This window comes from Hyperolius riggenbachi, chromosome 3 (genome assembly GCF_040937935.1).
Source record: "Hyperolius riggenbachi isolate aHypRig1 chromosome 3, aHypRig1.pri, whole genome shotgun sequence".
NCBI classification, from domain to species: domain Eukaryota; kingdom Metazoa; phylum Chordata; class Amphibia; order Anura; family Hyperoliidae; genus Hyperolius; species Hyperolius riggenbachi.
Genome location: NC_090648.1, coordinates 41301868 through 41317772, shown reverse-complemented (window position 1 = coordinate 41317772; position 15905 = coordinate 41301868). Strand labels below are relative to the sequence as shown.

The window sequence follows — 15905 nt, the reverse complement described above, 5'->3', positions numbered from 1 at the left end:
TCTTTTTCTGAACTTTGATTATGTTGCACTTCTGTATACAAGATCTTGTCATTGACGGTCAAAAGAAAATTCAAATAAAGTTTGTTTAAAAAAAAAAAAAAAAAAAAAAGAAAATATAGCGTTTATAGTCACTTCTATACAACTGCACCAGCAGCCCTAAAACAAGGGTTGTAGAACTTTGCCCAATTGCGTAGCAAGCTAAGGGATATTTTTTATTGCTGTGAGAGAGTGGACAGTGTATTTTCTCAGCTCCTATGAGGATAGTTAGCTACATGTACTTTCAATGTTTTGCCCTTTCAGAATTTTCCAATTGGTTACAGCATTTCAAGGAGTCCATGTGAAGACATGGGCTTGTGTGAAAAAGCTCACTGACCCCGACGTGATTTGAACACGCAACCTTCTGATCTGGAGTCAGACGCGCTACCGTTGCGCCACGAGGTCCCTGCATTCTTTCGTATTGGAACAGTTACATCGACGGCCTAAGAGACTTTCTTTTCTTTACAATGACAAAATGGGTTTACTGCTAGTAATGTTATACTGACAGTTTTTGGAACTGTTTGATCGACGACCTAAGAGACTTTCTTTTGTTTACAATGACAACAATGGTTTACTGCTAATAATGCTATACTCACAGAGGGTACCAGCGTTCTCTTCTCTACACAATTTTAAGCAAAAAAGAGAATACCAGAAATGCCACACAATGCTTCTATCCTCAGACACTCACTACTGTGTCCACTGCTTATTTTTCTTTGCTTTCTCTTCAAATGAAAAAGGTTAACAGCATTTTAAAAGGCAGCCACACTAAACACATTCTTAAACACATCATGCTACATGTAAAGTGTCATGTTCAAATGAAAATATAGCGTTTATAGTCACTTCTATACAACTGCACCAGCAGCCCCAAAAGAAGGGTTGTAGAACTTTGCCCAATTGCGTAGCAAGCTAAGGGATATTTTTTATTGCTGTGAGAGAGTGGACAGTGTACTTTCTCAGCTCCTATGAGGATAGTGAGCTAAGTGTACTTTCAATGTTTTCCTCTTTTTAGAATATTACCAATCGGTTACAGCATTTCAAGGAGTCCATGTGAAGACATGGGCTTGTGTGAAAAAGCTCACTGACCCCGACATGATTTGAACACGCAACCTTCTGATCTGGAGTCAGACGCGCTACCGTTGCGCCACGAGGTCCCTGCATTCTTTCATATTGGAACAGTTACATCGACGGCCTAAGAGACTTTCTTTTCTTTACAATGACAAAATGGGTTTAATGCTAGTAATGTTATACTGACAGTTTTTGGAACTGTTTGATCGACGACCTAAGAGACTTTCTTTTGTTTACAATGACAACAATGGTTTACTGCTAATAATGCTATACTCACAGAGGGTCCCAGCGTTCTCTTCTCTACACAATTTTAAGCAAAAAATAGAATACCAGAAATGCCACACAATGCTTCTATCCTCAGTCACTCACTACTGTGCCCACTGCTTATTTTTCTTTGCTTTCTCTTCAAATGAAAAAGGTTAACAGCATTTTAAAAGGCAGCCACACTAAACACATTCTTAAACACATCATGCTACATGAAAAGTGTCATGTTCAAATGAAAATATAGCGTTTATAGTCACTTCTATACAACTGCACCAGCAGCCCCAAAAGAAGGGTTGTAGAACTTTGCCCAATTGCGTAGCAAGCTAAGGGATATTTTTTATTGCTGTGGGAGAGTGGACAGTGTACTTTCTCAGCTCCTATGAGGATAGTGAGCTAAGTGTACTTTCAATGTTTTGCCCTTTCAGAATATTACCAATCGGTTACAGCATTTCAAGGAGTCCATGTGAAGACATGGGCTTGTGTGAAAAAGCTCACTGACACCGACGTGATTTGAACACACAACCTTCTGATCTGGAGTCAGACGCGCTACCGTTGCGCCACGAGGTCCCTGCATTCTTTTGCATTGGAAAAGTTACATCGACGGCCTAAGAGATTTTCTTTTCTTTACAATGACAATATGGGTTTACTGCTAGTAATGTTATACTGACAGTTTTTGGAACTGTTTGATCGACGACCTAAGAGACTTTCTTTTGTTTACAATGACAACAATGGTTTACTGCTAATAAAGCTATACTCACAGAGGGTACCAGCGTTCTCTTCTCTACACAATTTTAAGCAAAAAAGAGAATACCAGAAATGCCACACAATGCTTCTATCCTCAGACACTCACTACTGTGCCCACTGCTTATTTTTCTTTGCTTTCTCTTCAAATGAAAAAGGTTAACAGCATTTTAAAAGGCAGCCACACTAAACACATTCTTAAACACATCATGCTACATGAAAAGTGTCATGTTCAAAAGAAAATATAGCGTTTATAGTCACTTCTATACAACTGCACCAGCAGCCCCAAAAGAAGGGTTGTAGAACTTTGCCCAATTGCGTAGCAAGCTAAGGGATATTTTTTATTGCTGTGAGAGAGTGGACAGTGTACTTTCTCAGCTCCTATGAGGATAGTGAGCTAAGTGTACTTTCAACGTTTTGCCCTTTCAGAATATTACCAATCGGTTACAGCATTTCAAGGAGTCCATGTGAAGACATCGGCTTGTGTGAAAAAGCTCACTGACCCCGACGTGATTTGAACACGCACCCTTCTGATCTAGAGTCAGACGCGCTACCGTTGCGCCACGAGGTCCATGCATTTTTTTGTATTGGAAAAGTTACATTGACGGCCTAAGAGATTTTCTTTTCTTTACAATGACAATATGGGTTTACTGCTAGTAATGTTATACTGGCAGTTTTTGGAACTGTTTGATCGACGCCCTAAGAGACTTTATTTTGTTTACAATGACAACAATGGTTTACTGCTAATAATGCTATACTCACAGAGGGTCCCAGCGTTCTCTTCTCTACACAATTTTAAGCAAAAAAGAGAATACCAGAAATGCCACACAATGCTTCTATCCTCAGTCACTCACTACTGTGCCCACTGCTTATTTTTCTTTGCTTTCTCTTCAAATGAAAAAGGTTAACAGCATTTTAAAAGGCAGCCACACTAAACACATTCTTAAACACATCATGCTACATGAAAAGTGTCATGTTCAAATGAAAATATAGCGTTTATAGTCACTTCTATACAACTGCACCAGCAGCCCCAAAAGAAGGGTTGTAGAACTTTGCCCAATTGCGTAGCAAGCTAAGGGATATTTTTTATTGCTGTGAGAGAGTGGACAGTGTACTTTCTCAGCTCCTATGAGGACAGTGAGCTAAGTGTACTTTCAATGTTTTGCCCTTTCAGAATATTACCAATCGGTTACAGCATTTCAAGGAGTCCATGTGAAGACATGGGCTTGTGTGAAAAAGCTCACCGACCCCGACGTGATTTGAACACGCAACCTTCTGATCTGGAGTCAGACGCACTACCGTTGCGCCACGAGGTCCCTGCTTTCTTTAGTATTGGAAAAGTTACATCGACGGCCTAAGAGACTTTCTTTTCTTTACAATGACAATATGGGTTTACTGCTAGTAATGTTATACTCACAGTTTTTGGAACTGTTTGATCGACGGCCTAAGAGACTTTCTTTTGTTTACAATGACAACAATGGTTTACTGCTAATAATGCTATACTCACAGAGGGTACCAGCGTTCTCTTCTCTACACAATTTGAAGCAAAAAAGAGAATACCAGAAATGCCACACAATGCTTCTATCCTCAGACACTCACTACTGTGCCCACTGCTTATTTTTCTTTGCTTTCTCTTCAAATGAAAAAGGTTAACAGCATTTTAAAAGGCAGCCACACTAAACACCTTCTTAAACACATCATGCTACATGAAAAGTGTCATGTTCAAATGAAAATATAGCGTTTATTGTCACTTCTATACAACTGCACCAGCAGCCCCAAAAGAAGGGTTGTAGAACTTTGCCCAACTGCGTAGCAAGCTAAGGGATATTTTTTATTGCTGTGAGAGAGTGGACAGTGTACTTTCTCAGCTCCTATGAGGATAGTGAGCTAAGTGTACTTTCAATGTTTTGCCCTTTCAGAATATTACCAATCGGTTACAGCATTTCAAGGAGTCCATGTGAAGACATGGGCTTGTGTGAAAAAGCTCACTGACCCCGACGTGATTTGAACACGCAACCTTCTGATCTGGAGTCAGACGCGCTACCGTTGCGCCACAAGGTCCCTGCATTCTTTCGTATTGGAAAAGTTACATCGACGGCCTAAGAGATTTTCTTTTGTTTACAATGACAATATGGGTTTACTGCTAGTAATGTTATACTGACAGTTTTTGGAACTGTTTGATCGACGCCCTAAGAGACTTTCTTTTGTTTACAATGACAACAATGGTTTACTGCTAATAATGCTATACTCACAGAGGGTACCAGCGTTCTCTTCTCTACACAATTTTAAGCAAAAAAGAGAATATCAGAAATGCCACACAATGCTTCTATCCTCAGACACTCACTACTGTGCCCACTGCTTATTTTTCTTTCCTTTCTCTTCAAATGAAAAAGGTTAACAGCATTTTAAAAGGCAGCCACACTAAACACCTTCTTAAACGCATCATGCTACAAGAAAAGTGTCATGTTCAAATGAAAATATAGCGTTTATAGTCACTTCTATACAACTGCACCAGCAGCCCCAAAAGAAGGGTTGTAGAACTTTGCCCAATTGCGTAGCAAGCTAAGGGATATTTTTTATTGCTGTGAGAGAGTGGACAGTGTACTTTCTCAACTCCTATGAGGATAGTGAGCTAAGTGTACTTTCAATGTTTTGCCCTTTCAGAATATTACCAATCGGTTACAGCATTTCAAGGAGTCCATGTGAAGACATGGGCTTGTGTGAAAAAGCTCACTGACCCCGACGTGATTTGAACACGCAACCTTAAGATCTGGAGTCAGACGCGCTACCGTTGCGCCACGAGGTCCCTGCATTCTTTCGTATTGGAAAAGTTACATCGACGGCCTAAGAGACTTTCTTTTCTTTACAATGACAATATGGGTTTACTGCTAGTAATGTTATACTCACAGTTTTTGGAACTGTTTGATCGACGGCCTAAGAGACTTTCTTTTGTTTACAATGACAACAATGGTTTACTGCTAATAATGCTATACTCACAGAGGGTACCAGCGTTCTCTTCTCTACACAATTTGAAGCAAAAAAGAGAATACCAGAAATGCCACACAATGCTTCTATCCTCAGACACTCACTACTGTGCCCACTGCTTATTTTTCTTTGCTTTCTCTTCAAATGAAAAAGGTTAACAGCATTTTAAAAGGCAGCCACACTAAACACCTTCTTAAACACATCATGCTACATGAAAAGTGTCATGTTCAAATGAAAATATAGCGTTTATTGTCACTTCTATACAACTGCACCAGCAGCCCCAAAAGAAGGGTTGTAGAACTTTGCCCAACTGCGTAGCAAGCTAAGGGATATTTTTTATTGCTGTGAGAGAGTGGACAGTGTACTTTCTCAGCTCCTATGAGGATAGTGAGCTAAGTGTACTTTCAATGTTTTGCCCTTTCAGAATATTACCAATCGGTTACAGCATTTCAAGGAGTCCATGTGAAAACATGGGCTTGTGTGAAAAAGCTCACTGACCCCGACGTGATTTGAACACGCAACCTTCTGATCTGGAGTCAGACGCGCTACCGTTGCGCCACGAGGTCCCTGCATTCTTTTGTATTGGAACAGATACATCGACGGCCTAAGAGACTTTCTTTTCTTTACAATGACAATATGGGTTTACTGCTAGTAATGTTATACTCACAGTTTTTGGAACTGTTTGATCGACGGCCTAAGAGACTTTCTTTTGTTTACAATGACAACAATGGTTTACTGCTAATAATGCTATACTCACAGAGGGTACCAGCGTTCTCTTCTCTACACAATTTGAAGCAAAAAAGAGAATACCAGAAATGCCACACAATGCTTCTATCCTCAGACACTCACTACTGTGCCCACTGCTTATTTTTCTTTGCTTTCTCTTCAAATGAAAAAGGTTAACAGCATTTTAAAAGGCAGCCACACTAAACACCTTCTTAAACACATCATGCTACATGAAAAGTGTCATGTTCAAATGAAAATATAGCGTTTATTGTCACTTCTATACAACTGCACCAGCAGCCCCAAAAGAAGGGTTGTAGAACTTTGCCCAACTGCGTAGCAAGCTAAGGGATATTTTTTATTGCTGTGAGAGAGTGGACAGTGTACTTTCTCAGCTCCTATGAGGATAGTGAGCTAAGTGTACTTTCAATGTTTTGCCCTTTCAGAATATTACCAATCGGTTACAGCATTTCAAGGAGTCCATGTGAAGACATGGGCTTGTGTGAAAAAGCTCACTGACCCCGACGTGATTTGAACACGCAACCTTCTGATCTGGAGTCAGACGCGCTACCGTTGCGCCACAAGGTCCCTGCATTCTTTCGTATTGGAAAAGTTACATCGACGGCCTAAGAGATTTTCTTTTGTTTACAATGACAATATGGGTTTACTGCTAGTAATGTTATACTGACAGTTTTTGGAACTGTTTGATCGACGCCCTAAGAGACTTTCTTTTGTTTACAATGACAACAATGGTTTACTGCTAATAATGCTATACTCACAGAGGGTACCAGCGTTCTCTTCTCTACACAATTTTAAGCAAAAAAGAGAATATCAGAAATGCCACACAATGCTTCTATCCTCAGACACTCACTACTGTGCCCACTGCTTATTTTTCTTTCCTTTCTCTTCAAATGAAAAAGGTTAACAGCATTTTAAAAGGCAGCCACACTAAACACCTTCTTAAACGCATCATGCTACAAGAAAAGTGTCATGTTCAAATGAAAATATAGCGTTTATAGTCACTTCTATACAACTGCACCAGCAGCCCCAAAAGAAGGGTTGTAGAACTTTGCCCAATTGCGTAGCAAGCTAAGGGATATTTTTTATTGCTGTGAGAGAGTGGACAGTGTACTTTCTCAACTCCTATGAGGATAGTGAGCTAAGTGTACTTTCAATGTTTTGCCCTTTCAGAATATTACCAATCAGTTACAGCATTTCAAGGAGTCCATGTGAAGACATGGGCTTGTGTGAAAAAGCTCACTGACCCCGACGTGATTTGAACACGCAACCTTCTGATCTGGAGTCAGACGCGCTACCGTTGCGCCACGAGGTCCCTGCATTCTTTCGTATTGGAAAAGTTACATCGACGGCCTAAGAGACTTTCTTTTCTTTACAATGACAATATGGGTTTACTGCTAGTAATGTTATACTCACAGTTTTTGGAACTGTTTGATCGACGGCCTAAGAGACTTTCTTTTGTTTACAATGACAACAATGGTTTACTGCTAATAATGCTATACTCACAGAGGGTACCAGCGTTCTCTTCTCTACACAATTTGAAGCAAAAAAGAGAATACCAGAAATGCCACACAATGCTTCTATCCTCAGACACTCACTACTGTGCCCACTGCTTATTTTTCTTTGCTTTCTCTTCAAATGAAAAAGTTTAACAACATTTTAAAAGGCAGCCACACTAAACACCTTCTTAAACGCATCATGCTACAAGAAAAGTGTCATGTTCAAATGAAAATGTAGCGTTTATAGTCACTTCTATACAACTGCACCAGCAGCCCCAAAAGAAGGGTTGTAGAACTTTGCCCAATTGCGTAGCAAGCTAAGGGATATTTTTTATTGCTGTGAGAGAGTGGACAGTGTACTTTCTCAGCTCCTATGAGGATAGTGAGCTAAGTGTACTTTCAATGTTTTGCCCTTTCAGAATATTACCAATCGGTTACAGCATTTCAAGGAGTCCATGTGAAGACATGGGCTTGTGTGAAAAAGCTCACTGACCCCAACGTGATTTGAACAAGCAACCTTCTGATCTGGAGTCAGACGCGCTACCGTTGCGCCATGAGGTCCCTGCATTCTTTCGAATTGGAAAAGTTACATCGACGGCCTAAGAGATTTTCTTTTCTTTACAATGACAATATGGGTTTACTGCTAGTAATGTTATACTGACAGTTTTTGGAACTGTTTGATCGACGCCCTAAGAGACTTTCTTTTGTTTACAATGACAACAATGGTTTACTGCTAATAATGCTATACTCACAGAGGGTACCAGCGTTCTCTTCTCTACACAATTTGAAGCAAAAAAGAGAATACCAGAAATGCCACACAATGCTTCTATCCTCAGACACTCACTACTGTGCCCACTGCTTATTTTTCTTTGCTTTCTCTTCAAATGAAAAAGTTTAACGACATTTTAAAAGGCAGCCACACTAAACACCTTCTTAAACGCATCATGCTACAAGAAAAGTGTCATGTTCAAATGAAAATATAGCGTTTATAGTCACTTCTATACAACTGCACCAGCAGCCCCAAAAGAAGGGTTGTAGAACTTTGCCCAATTGCGTAGCAAGCTAAGGGATATTTTTTATTGCTGTGAGAGAGTGGACAGTGTACTTTCTCAGCTCCTATGAGGATAGTGAGCTAAGTGTACTTTCAATGTTTTGCCCTTTCAGAATATTACCAATCGGTTACAGCATTTCAAGGAGTCCATGTGAAGACATGGGCTTGTGTGATAAAGCTCACTGACCCCGACGTGATTTGAACACGCAACCTTCTGATCTGGAGTCAGACGCGCTACCGTTGCGCCACGAGGTCCCTGCATTCTTTTGTATTGGAAAAGTTACATCGACGGCCTAAGAGACTTTCTTTTCTTTACAATGACAATATGGGTTTACTGCTAGTAATGTTATACTCACAGTTTTTGGAACTGTTTGATCGACGGCCTAAGAGACTTTCTTTTGTTTACAATGACAACAATGGTTTACTGCTAATAATGCTATACTCACAGAGGGTACTAGCGTTCTCTTCTCTACACAATTTGAAGCAAAAAAGAGAATACCAGAAATGCCACACAATGCTTCTATCCTCAGACACTCACTACTGTGCCCACTGCTTATTCTTCTTTGCTTTCTCTTCAAATGAAAAAGGTTAACAGCATTTTAAAAGGCAGCCACACTAAACACCTTCTTAAACGCATCATGCTACAAGAAAAGTGTCATGTTCAAATGAAAATATAGCGTTTATAGTCACTTCTATACAACTGCACCAGCAGCCCCAAAAGAAGGGTTGTAGAACTTTGCCCAATTGCGTAGCAAGCTAAGGGATATTTTTTATTGCTGTGAGAGAGTGGACAGTGTACTTTCTCAGCTCCTATGAGGATAGTGAGCTAAGTGTACTTTCAATGTTTTGCCCTTTCAGAATATTACCAATCGGTTACAGCATTTCAAGGAGTCCATGTGAAGACATGGGCTTGTGTGAAAAAGCTCACTGACCCCGACGTGATTTGAACACGCAACCTTCTGATCTGGAGTCAGACGCGCTACCGTTGCGCCCCGAGGTCCCTGCATTCTTTCGTATTGGAAAAGTTACATCGACGGCCTAAGAGATTTTCTTTTCTTTACAATGACAATATGGGTTTACTGCTAGTAATGTTATACTGACAGTTTTTGGAACTGTTTGATCGACGCCCTAAGAGACTTTCTTTTGTTTACAATGACAACAATGGTTTACTGCTAATAATGCTATACTCACAGAGGGTACCAGCGTTCTCTTCTCTACACAATTTGAAGCAAAAAAGAGAATACCAGAAATGCCACACAATGCTTCTATCCTCAGACACTCACTACTGTGCCCACTGCTTTTTTTTCTTTGCTTTCTCTTCAAATGAAAAAGGTTAACAGCATTTTAAAAGGCAGCCACACTAAACACCTTCTTAAACGCATCATGCTACAAGAAAAGTGTCATGTTCAAATGAAAATATAGCGTTTATAGTCACTTCTATACAACTGCACCAGCAGCCCCAAAAGAAGGGCTGTAGAACGTTGCCCAATTGCGTAGCAAGCTAAGGGATATTTTTTATTGCTGTGAGAGAGTGGACAGTGTACTTTCTCAGCTCCTATGAGGATAGTGAGCTAAGTGTACTTTCAATGTTTTGCCCTTTCAGAATATTACCAATCGGTTACAGCATTTCAAGGAGTCCATGTGAAGACATAGGCTTGTGTGAAAAATCTCACTGACCCCGACGTGATTTGAACACGCACCCTTCTGTTCTGGAGTCAGACGCGCTACCGTTGCGCCACGAGGTCCCTGCATTATTTTTTATTGGAAAAGTTACATTGACGGCCTAAGAGATTTTCTTTTCTTTACAATGACAATATGGGTTTACTGCTAGTAATGTTATACTGACAGTTTTTGGAACTGTTTGATCGACGCCCTAAGAGACTTTCTTTTGTTTACAATGACAACAATGGTTTACTGCTAATAATGCTATACTCACAGAGGGTACCAGCGTTCTCTTCTCTACACAATTTGAAGCAAAAAAGAGAATACCAGAAATGCCACACAATGCTTCTATCCTCAGACACTCACTACTGTGCCCACTGCTTATTTTTCTTTGCTTTCTCTTCAAATGAAAAAGGTTAACAGCATTTTAAAAGGCAGCCACACTAAACACCTTCTTAAACACATCATGCTACATGAAAAGTGTCATGTTCAAATGAAAATATAGCGTTTATAGTCACTTCTATACAACTGCACCAGCAGCCCCAAAAGAAGGGTTGTAGAACTTTGCCCAATTGCGTAGCAAGCTAAGGGATATTTTTTATTGCTGTGAGAGAGTGGACAGTGTACTTTCTCAGCTCCTGTGAGGATAGTGAGCTAAGTGTACTTTCAATGTTTTGCCCTTTCAGAATATTACCAATCGGTTACAGCATTTCAAGGAGTCCATGTGAAGACATGGGCTTGTGTGAAAAAGCTCACTGACCCCGACGTGATTTGAACACGCAACCTTCTGATCTGGAGTCAGACGCGCTACCGTTGCGCCACGAGGTCCCTGCATTCTTTCGTATTGGAAAAGTTACATCGACGGCCTAAGAGATTTTCTTTTCTTTACAATGACAATATGGGTTTACTGCTAGTAATGTTATACTGACAGTTTTTGGAACTGTTTGATCGACGCCCTAAGAGACTTTCTTTTGTTTACAATGACAACAATGGTTTACTGCTAATAATGCTATACTCACAGAGGGTACCAGCGTTCTCTTCTCTACACAATTTGAAGCAAAAAAGAGAATACCAGAAATGCCACACAATGCTTCTATCCTCAGACACTCACTACTGTGCCCACTGCTTATTTTTCTTTGCTTTCTCTTCAAATGAAAAAGGTTAACAGCATTTTAAAAGGCAGCCACACTAAACACCTTCTTAAACGCATCATGCTACAAGAAAAGTGTCATGTTCAAATGAAAATATAGCGTTTATAGTCACTTCTATACAACTGCACCAGCAGCCCCAAAAGAAGGGTTGTAGAACTTTGCCCAATTGCGTAGCAAGCTAAGGGATATTTTTTATTGCTGTGAGAGAGTGGACAGTGTACTTTCTCAGCTCCTATGAGGATAGTGAGCTAAGTGTACTTTCAATGTTTTGCCCTTTCAGAATTTTCCAATCGGTTACAGCATTTCAAGGAGTCCATGTGAAGACATGGGCTTGTGTGAAAAAGCTCACTGACCCCGACGTGATTTGAACACGCAACCTTCTGATCTGGAGTCAGACGCGCTACCGTTGCGGCACGAGGTCCCTGCTTTCTTTAGTATTGGAAAAGTTACATCGACGGCCTAAGAGACTTTCTTTTCTTTACAATGACAATATGGGTTTACTGCTAGTAATGTTATACTGACAGTTTTTGGAACTGTTTGATCGACGACCTAAGAGACTTTCTTTTGTTTACAATGACAACAATGGTTTACTGCTAATAATGCTATACTCACAGAGGGTCCCAGCGTTCTCTTCTCTACACAATTTTAAGCAAAAAAGAGAATACCAGAAATGCCACACAATGCTTCTATCCTCAGTCACTCACTACTGTGCCCACTGCTTATTTTTCTTTGCTTTCTCTTCAAATGAAAAAGGTTAACAGCATTTTAAAAGGCAGCCACACTAAACACATTCTTAAACACATCATGCTACATGAAAAGTGTCATGTTCAAATGAAAATATAGCGTTTATAGTCACTTCTATACAACTGCACCAGCAGCCCCAAAAGAAGGGTTGTAGAACTTTGCCCAATTGCGTAGCAAGCTAAGGGATATTTTTTATTGCTGTGAGAGAGTGGACAGTGTACTTTCTCAGCTCCTATGAGGACAGTGAGCTAAGTGTACTTTCAATGTTTTGCCCTTTCAGAATATTACCAATCGGTTACAGCATTTCAAGGAGTCCATGTGAAGACATGGGCTTGTGTGAAAAAGCTCACCGACCCCGACGTGATTTGAACACACAACCTTCTGATCTGGAGTCAGACGCGCTACCGTTGCGCCACGAGGTCCCTGCTTTCTTTAGTATTGGAAAAGTTACATCGACGGCCTAAGAGACTTTCTTTTCTTTACAATGACAATATGGGTTTACTGCTAGTAATGTTATACTCACAGTTTTTGGAACTGTTTGATCGACGGCCTAAGAGACTTTCTTTTGTTTACAATGACAACAATGGTTTACTGCTAATAATGCTATACTCACAGAGGGTACCAGCGTTCTCTTCTCTACACAATTTTAAGCAAAAAAGAGAATACCAGAAATGCCACACAATGCTTCTATCCTCAGACACTCACTACTGTGCCCACTGCTTATTTTTCTTTGCTTTCTCTTCAAATGAAAAAGGTTAACAGCATTTTAAAAGGCAGCCACACTAAACACTTTCTTAAACACATCATGCTACATGAAAAGTGTCATGTTCAAATGAAAATATAGCGTTTATAGTCACTTCTATACAACTGCACCAGCAGCCCCAAAAGAAGGGTTGTAGAACTTTGCCCAATTGCGTAGCAAGCTAAGGGATATTTTTTATTGCTGTGAGAGAGTGGACAGTGTACTTTCTCAGCTCCTATGAGGATAGTGAGCTAAGTGTACTTTCAATGTTTTGCCCTTTCAGAATATTACCAATCGGTTACAGCATTTCAAGGAGTCCGTGTGAAGACATGAGCTTGTGTGAAAAAGCTCACTGACCCTGACGTGATTTGAACACGCAACCTTCTGATCTGGAGTCAGACGCGCTACCGTTGCGCCACGAGGTCCCTGCATTCTTTTGCATTGGAAAAGTTACATCGACGGCCTAAGAGATTTTCTTTTCTTTACAATGACAATATGGGTTTACTGCTAGTAATGTTATACTGACAGTTTTTGGAACTGTTTGATCGACGACCTAAGAGACTTTCTTTTGTTTACAATGACAACAATGGTTTACTGCTAATAAAGCTATACTCACAGAGGGTACCAGCGTTCTCTTCTCTACACAATTTTAAGCAAAAAAGAGAATACCAGAAATGCCACACAATGCTTCTATCCTCAGACACTCACTACTGTGCCCACTGCTTATTTTTCTTTGCTTTCTCTTCAAATGAAATAGGTTAACAGCATTTTAAAAGGCAGCCACACTAAACACTTTCTTAAGCACATCATGCTACATGAAAAGTGTCATGTTCAAATGAAAATATAGCGTTTATAGTCACTTCTATACAACTGCACCAGCAGCCCCAAAAGAAGGGTTGTAGAACTTTGCCCAATTGCGTAGCAAGCTAAGGGATATTTTTTATTGCTGTGAGAGAGTGGACAGGGTACTTTCTCAGCTCCTATGAGGATAGTGAGCTAAGTGTACTTTCAATGTTTTGCCCTTTCAGAATATTACCAATCGGTTACAGCATTTCAAGGAGTCCATGTGAAGACATGGGCTTGTGTGAAAAAGCTCACTGACCCCAACATGATTTGAACACGCAACCTTCTGATCTGGAGTCAGACGCGCTACCGTTGCGCCACGAGGTCCCTGCATTCTTTCATATTGGAACAGTTACATCGACGGCCTAAGAGACTTTCTTTTCTTTACAATGACAAAATGGGTTTACTGCTAGTAATGTTATACTGACAGTTTTTGGAACTGTTTGATCGACGACCTAAGAGACTTTTTTTTGTTTACAATGACAACAATGGTTTACTGCTAATAATGCTATACTCACAGAGGGTCCCAGCGTTCTCTTCTCTACACAATTTTAAGCAAAAAGAGAATACCAGAAATGCCACACAATGCTTCTATCCTCAGTCACTCACTACTGTGCCCACTGCTTATTTTTCTTTGCTTTCTCTTCAAATGAAAAAGGTTAACAGCGTTTTAAAAGGCAGCCACACTAAACACATTCTTAAACACATCATGCTACATGAAAAGTGTCATGTTCAAATGAAAATATAGCGTTTATAGTCACTTCTATACAACTGCACCAGCAGCCCCAAAAGAAGGGTTGTAGAACTTTGCCCAATTGCGTAGCAAGCTAAGGGATATTTTTTATTGCTGTGAGAGAGTGGACAGTGTACTTTCTCAGCTCCTATGAGGATAGTGAGCTAAGTGTACTTTCAATGTTTTGCCCTTTCAGAATATTACCAATCGGTTACAGCATTTCAAGGAGTCCATGTGAAGACATGGGCTTGTGTGAAAAAGCTCACTGACCCCCGACGTGATTTGAACACGCACCCTTCTGATCTGGAGTCAGACGCGCTACCGTTGCGCCACAAGGTCCCTGCATTATTTTGTATTGGAAAAGTTACATTGACGGCCTAAGAGATTTTCTTTTCTTTACAATGACAATATGGGTTTACTGCTAGTTATGTTATACTGGCAGTTTTTGGAACTGTTTGATCGACGCCCTAAGAGACTTTCTTTTGTTTACAATGACAACAATGGTTTACTGCTAATAATGCTATACTCACAGAGGGTCCCAGCGTTCTCTTCTCTACACAATTTTAAGCAAAAAAGAGAATACCAGAAATGCCACACAATGCTTCTATCCTCAGTCACTCACTACTGTGCCCACTGCTTATTTTTCTTTGCTTTCGCTTCAAATGAAAAAGGTTAACAGCATTTTAAAAGGCAGCCTCACTAAACACATTCTTAAACACATCATGCTACATGAAAAGTGTCATGTTCAAATGAAAATATAGCGTTTATAGTCACTTCTATACAACTGCACCAGCAGCCCCAAAAGAAGGGTTGTAGAACTTTGCCCAATTGCGTAGCAAGCTAAGGGATATTTTTTATTGCTGTGAGAGAGTGGACAGTGTACTTTCTCAGCTCCTATGAGGATAGTGAGCTAAGTGTACTTTCAATGTTTTGCCCTTTCAGAATATTACCAATCGGTTACAGCATTTCAAGGAGTCCATGTGAAGACATGGGCTTGTGTGAAAAAGCTCACTGACCCCGACATGATTTGAACACGCAACCTTCTGATCTGGAGTCAGACGCGCTACCGTTGCGCCACGAGGTCCCTGCTTTCTTTAGTATTGGAAAAGTTACATCGACGGCCTAAGAGACTTTCTTTTCTTTACAATGACAATATGGGTTTACTGCTAGTAATGTTATACTCACAGTTTTTGGAACTGTTTGATCGACGGCCTAAGAGACTTTCTTTTGTTTACAATGACAACAATGGTTTACTGCTAATAATGCTATACTCACAGAGGGTACCAGCGTTCTCTTCTCTACACAATTTTAAGCAAAAAAGAGAATACCAGAAATGCCACACAATGCTTCTATCCTCAGACACTCACTACTGTGCCCACTGCTTATTTTTCTTTGCTTTCTCTTCAAATGAAAAAGGTTAACAGCATTTTAAAAGGCAGCCACACTAAACACTTTCTTAAACACATCATGCTACATGAAAAGTGTCATGTTCAAAAGAAAATATAGCGTTTATAGTCACTTCTATACAACTGCACCAGCAGCCCCAAAAGAAGGGTTGTAGAACTTTGCCCAATTGCGTAGCAAGCTAAGGGATATTTTTTATTGCTGTGAGAGAGTGGACAGGGTACTTTCTCAGCTCCTATGAGGA

At 40.2% G+C, this 15905-nt stretch overlaps 1 protein-coding gene and 20 non-coding genes across 21 annotated transcripts in view; all 21 read right to left on the bottom strand.

The window, feature by feature from the left end:
* GUCY2D (guanylate cyclase 2D, retinal) overlaps nt 1-15905 on the bottom strand; it is a 604889-nt gene that overhangs the window by 166327 nt on the left and 422657 nt on the right. The window lies entirely within an intron of this gene.
* TRNAW-CCA (transfer RNA tryptophan (anticodon CCA)) lies at nt 370-441 on the bottom strand. The gene has a single exon. It is a non-coding gene; the product is annotated as a tRNA-Trp (tRNA).
* On the bottom strand, nt 1116-1187 carry TRNAW-CCA (transfer RNA tryptophan (anticodon CCA)). The gene has a single exon. It is a non-coding gene; the product is annotated as a tRNA-Trp (tRNA).
* On the bottom strand, nt 1861-1932 carry TRNAW-CCA (transfer RNA tryptophan (anticodon CCA)). The gene has a single exon. It is a non-coding gene; the product is annotated as a tRNA-Trp (tRNA).
* On the bottom strand, nt 3351-3422 carry TRNAW-CCA (transfer RNA tryptophan (anticodon CCA)). Its single transcript has one exon. It is a non-coding gene; the product is annotated as a tRNA-Trp (tRNA).
* Nucleotides 4096-4167, bottom strand: TRNAW-CCA (transfer RNA tryptophan (anticodon CCA)). The gene has a single exon. It is a non-coding gene; the product is annotated as a tRNA-Trp (tRNA).
* TRNAW-CCA (transfer RNA tryptophan (anticodon CCA)) lies at nt 4841-4912 on the bottom strand. Its single transcript has one exon. It is a non-coding gene; the product is annotated as a tRNA-Trp (tRNA).
* TRNAW-CCA (transfer RNA tryptophan (anticodon CCA)) lies at nt 5586-5657 on the bottom strand. Its single transcript has one exon. It is a non-coding gene; the product is annotated as a tRNA-Trp (tRNA).
* TRNAW-CCA (transfer RNA tryptophan (anticodon CCA)) lies at nt 6331-6402 on the bottom strand. The gene has a single exon. It is a non-coding gene; the product is annotated as a tRNA-Trp (tRNA).
* On the bottom strand, nt 7076-7147 carry TRNAW-CCA (transfer RNA tryptophan (anticodon CCA)). Its single transcript has one exon. It is a non-coding gene; the product is annotated as a tRNA-Trp (tRNA).
* TRNAW-CCA (transfer RNA tryptophan (anticodon CCA)) lies at nt 7821-7892 on the bottom strand. The gene has a single exon. It is a non-coding gene; the product is annotated as a tRNA-Trp (tRNA).
* On the bottom strand, nt 8566-8637 carry TRNAW-CCA (transfer RNA tryptophan (anticodon CCA)). The gene has a single exon. It is a non-coding gene; the product is annotated as a tRNA-Trp (tRNA).
* On the bottom strand, nt 9311-9382 carry TRNAW-CCA (transfer RNA tryptophan (anticodon CCA)). The gene has a single exon. It is a non-coding gene; the product is annotated as a tRNA-Trp (tRNA).
* TRNAW-CCA (transfer RNA tryptophan (anticodon CCA)) lies at nt 10056-10127 on the bottom strand. Its single transcript has one exon. It is a non-coding gene; the product is annotated as a tRNA-Trp (tRNA).
* Nucleotides 10801-10872, bottom strand: TRNAW-CCA (transfer RNA tryptophan (anticodon CCA)). The gene has a single exon. It is a non-coding gene; the product is annotated as a tRNA-Trp (tRNA).
* Nucleotides 11545-11616, bottom strand: TRNAW-CCA (transfer RNA tryptophan (anticodon CCA)). The gene has a single exon. It is a non-coding gene; the product is annotated as a tRNA-Trp (tRNA).
* Nucleotides 12290-12361, bottom strand: TRNAW-CCA (transfer RNA tryptophan (anticodon CCA)). Its single transcript has one exon. It is a non-coding gene; the product is annotated as a tRNA-Trp (tRNA).
* Nucleotides 13035-13106, bottom strand: TRNAW-CCA (transfer RNA tryptophan (anticodon CCA)). The gene has a single exon. It is a non-coding gene; the product is annotated as a tRNA-Trp (tRNA).
* On the bottom strand, nt 13780-13851 carry TRNAW-CCA (transfer RNA tryptophan (anticodon CCA)). The gene has a single exon. It is a non-coding gene; the product is annotated as a tRNA-Trp (tRNA).
* Nucleotides 14524-14596, bottom strand: TRNAW-CCA (transfer RNA tryptophan (anticodon CCA)). The gene has a single exon. It is a non-coding gene; the product is annotated as a tRNA-Trp (tRNA).
* On the bottom strand, nt 15270-15341 carry TRNAW-CCA (transfer RNA tryptophan (anticodon CCA)). Its single transcript has one exon. It is a non-coding gene; the product is annotated as a tRNA-Trp (tRNA).